The sequence below is a fragment of the Alexandromys fortis genome, unplaced genomic scaffold, assembly GCF_014885135.2.
Source record: "Alexandromys fortis isolate MF-2015 unplaced genomic scaffold, M_Fortis_MF-2015_v1.1 scaffold_538, whole genome shotgun sequence".
NCBI classification, from domain to species: Eukaryota; Metazoa; Chordata; class Mammalia; order Rodentia; family Cricetidae; genus Alexandromys; species Alexandromys fortis.
In genome coordinates, this window is record NW_026068406.1 from 13,226 (window position 1) to 17,379 (window position 4,154).

Genomic DNA, 4,154 nt, shown 5'->3' on the forward strand with positions numbered 1-4,154 from the left:
CGGTAAGTTAGGAGGGATGGAGGGGGTGTTAGTTACCATCTCTTGACGTGACAGCATAGTACGATGAAAACCACTTGCAGAATAAAGGGTTTCTAGGGTCTCACTGTTCCAGCAGCCTGAGTCCATCAAGACTGAGAAGTGTGGAAGCAGATCAGGGAGTAGAGAGCTCACATCCTCAGTGGAGAGCATGAAACACAGAGGATAAACTGAAAGTGTGACAAGTTTTTAATTTCACAGCTCACCTCCTTAACATACTTTCTCTGGAAGGGCTGCACTGCCTAAACTTCACCAAAAAATAACACTGACTGAAAAACAAATGTATATTAGAATATAGAGATTATTTCTTTTTGAGGGAAAAATTTTTAATAATATATTTACTAATAGTACATTTTAAGCTCTCTGTGTGCTAGATCATATTCCAATAGATTTATTTACATGAGCTCTTTTATTTTGTACCATTCTGCTATTTTCCCTGAATGGTAACCTTGAACTTAGATATATATCCTTTACTATCTATCTCAAGCTCATAGGCACTTGGCTTTGAAATATTGTTTATATTTTATTATTTTTAATTGGGATATATATATACATATATATGTGTGTATATATATATATCCCTACTCCCTTTCCTTTCCTCCTCTCTCTGCTTCTGCTCTCCCCCTCTGACCCCTAATCTCCCAGTTGACTCAGGAGATCTTGTGTTTTTCTCCTTCCCAGTCAAATCCATGTATTTCTCTCTTAGGGTTTTCTTTGTTGTCTAAGTTCTCTGAGGTTGGGGATTGTAGGCTGGTTATTCTTTGTTTTATGTCTAAAACAACTTATGCGTAAATATATTCTTATCCATTCTTCAGTTGAGGAGCATTGAGACTGTTTCCAGGTCTGGACATTACGAATAATGTTGCTATAAACATGGTTGAACAAATGTCCTTTTGGTATTATTGAGCATCTTTTGGGTATACGCCTAAGAGTGGTATTTCTGGGTCTTGAGATAGAATGATTCCTAATTTTCTGAGAAATTACCGTACTGGTTTCCAAACTGATTGTACCAGTTTGCACTCCTAGCAGCAATCGAGGAGTGTTCCCCTTACTCCACAACCTCTCCAGCATAAGTTGTCATCAGTATTTTTGTTCTTGGCCATTCTGACAGGTGTAAGATGGTATCTCAGAGTTGTTTTCATTTGCATTTCTCTGATAGCTAAGGATGCTGATATTTCCTTAATATCAGCCATTTGAGATTCCTCTGTTGAGGTTTCTCTGTAGATTGCTTTTGGTAAGATTGGCATTTTTACTATTTAATTTTACCTATCAAACAACATGGGAGAATTTTCCATTTTCTGGTGTCTTCTTCAATTTCTTTCTTCAAAGATGTAAAGTTGGGGCTGGAGAGATGGCTCAGAGGTTAAGAGCCTTGTGTGCTCTTCCAAAGGTCCTGAGTTCAATTTCCAGCAACCACATGGTGGCTCACAACCATCTGTTATTGGGTCTAGTGCCCTCTTCTGGCCTGCAGGCATACACACAGACAGAATATTGTATACATAATAAATAAGTAAATAAATAAATATTTTAGAAAAAAACCAAAGATGTAAAGTTCTTGTCTTACAGGTCTTTCACTTGTTTTCTTAAAGTTATCCTAAGATACTTGATGTCATTTGTAGCTATTAAACAGATGAAGTTTCTCTGATTTCTCTCTCAGACCACTTATCATCTATATATAGGAGGGCTACTGATTAAAGTGTTTATCAATTATAGGAGTTTCCTGGTGTTATTTTCAGGGTCACTTATGTAAATATATCAGCAAACAATGAAACTTTGACTTTTTCTTTTCCAATTTGAATTCCCTTGATCTTCAATTTTTGTCTTATTGCTGTAGCTATAATCTATAACTTCAAGTATGTGGACTACTTCATGCCTATAAACACTTGAAATTGTATTGCTATTATTTGCTAGTCTACTTTAATATACCATCCGATTTTCTTAATTCTACTAAATAATTTATTGTTGAATAAATTCTGAAATAAAAAGAATTTAGAAAAGTCTGTCCTAAGAGTAAATGTCTCCCTTCCACCTATAATTTTGTTTTTTATTGTTTTATTGCTTTATAAATAATACCGTTCAAAATAAAAAATAAGGAATGCTTCATGAGTTTGTGTGTCATCCTTGCGTAGGGGCCATGCTAATCTTCTCTGTATTGTTCCAATTTTAGTATATGTGCCGCTGAAGCGAACAGAAACTAATTTCTTAGAGGTCATCTCCCCTAAACATCCTGTACAATTTCAACCCCTTCTCTCTCTCTCTCTCTCTCTCTCTCTCTCTCTCTTAACCATAATTCTTGATTGATTCTATGGGAATTTCACATCATGCACCCACTTCTGCTCACTTCCCAGTGTCTCCATATCTGTCCATGACCCTTGCAGAATTCCCTCTCAAAAGAAAACCCTGCAAAATTAATTAACTAAATGCCACCCAGATCAATGTGACCATAGCAGCAGCTTTGCACACAGACACCAACATAGTCTCATCCTGATGGCCTTAGGTGGTAACAGGAGCCACAGACATCAACTCAGATCCTGGCTGCTGTAGAGACATGGAATCAGACATGACTCTTTACAGCAGCCCAGACTTGGGCAACCATGGCCCCATGTAGCAGCAGAAGTCACTCAGATTGCCGTGGCCCCTACGGCAGGACAGGACCCACACACCAACATAACCACAGGTTATGGTCTATACTCAGGCATCCATGTGGCCTTTGGTGTCAACATGGTCCATGCATACCCACATAGACCCTGGCTGTGGCAATAACATGGACCCAGACTTGTCCTGGGCAGCAGTCTGAGCCTGGATATCACCATGGCCCCAGAAGGACACTCAGATTGGCACCACTCAAGTGGTTGTGTGGCCCTTAAACAGCAACATGGCCCCAGGTAGCATTCCAGAGCCCCAAGCACTGGCATGACCTTCAGTGGATTCAGAAGCCACAGACATCAACACAGACTCTGGCTGCAGTGGGACCACAGACCTATACATGTCTCTACACCACGGCTTGGGCCGACATGGCACTTGGTAGCAGCACAGGTAATTCAGCTCAGCATGATCACAGTGGCAGAATGATCTTTAAGCACAAAAATGGTCACAGGTGGCAGACAAGACTCCAGAAATCCTTGTGGTCTTTGGTGGCAATATGGGTCATGAGTGTCAACACAGACACTGGCTGCAGCAGGACCACAGGACGCCGACGTGGTCCTCAACACAGTCTGGATAATGAGTCACCCTGACCCCAGGTAACAAGCAGCCCACCCACATCAGCCAGGTCCTCATCATGGTCTTTGCTTCTTCAATCTGCTTCTTTCCACAGCACATGAACTGTTCTGCTTTACTTCCTCTACAATTTGTCCATCATGTCTTTGCTTACTATACCAGCACCTCCTCATATGGCAGAACGTGAAGGTGTCTTTAGCCAACCAGAACTGTGAGGACCCATGCTGCCCATGGTTATCTTTCACCCACAATATCTTTATGGCACCAAACAGGCCTGTAGATGACTTCAGCCAGCCTAGACTGTCAATCACTTACTCTTGTGATATAGTCTTAATCTCAAGTCTGGAAATTGTTCTAATATACTCTTGAAAATATGAAGAGTCCCTTTCTGAGTGCATCTGGGTGTTTGGAATCCATTGTCATGGGTTGACCTTCACTATGTTGTAAGAGGCCTCTTGTTCATTTACTGGCTGCCCAGACTCCTGAAACAACCACACCTATGTGCAGAGACACAGATGTCTCCCTCTCACTCTCTTTCTCTTTCTATCTCTCCTCTCTCTCTCCTCTTTCTCTTTCCTCTCTCTCCTCCTTCTCTCTCTCTCTTTCCTCTTTCTTCTCTCTTTCTCTCCTTTCTGTCTCTCTCATCTCTCTCCTCTCTCTCTTCTCTCTCTCCTTTCTCTCTCTCTCCTCTCTCTGTCCTCTCTCTCCTTTCTCTTTCCTCTCTCTCTTCTCTCTCTCTCCTTTCTGTCTCTCTCCCCTCTCTCTCCTCTCTCTCCTTTCTCCTCTCCCTCTTTCCTCTCCTCTCTCTCCTTTCTCTCTCTCTCTTTCCTCTCCTCTCTCTCCTTTCTCTCTCTCTTTCCTCTCTCTCTCCTCTCTCTCCTTTCTCTCTCTCTCTCCCC

General features: G+C 41.5%; 1 non-coding gene across 1 annotated transcript; it reads right to left on the reverse strand.

The window, feature by feature from the left end:
* Window positions 1-2,120: 2,120 nt before the first annotated feature.
* On the reverse strand, window positions 2,121-2,225 carry LOC126495613 (U6 spliceosomal RNA). Its single transcript, XR_007590195.1, has one exon. It is a non-coding gene; the product is annotated as a U6 spliceosomal RNA (small nuclear RNA).
* Between the last annotated feature and the right edge of the window lie 1,929 nt (window positions 2,226-4,154).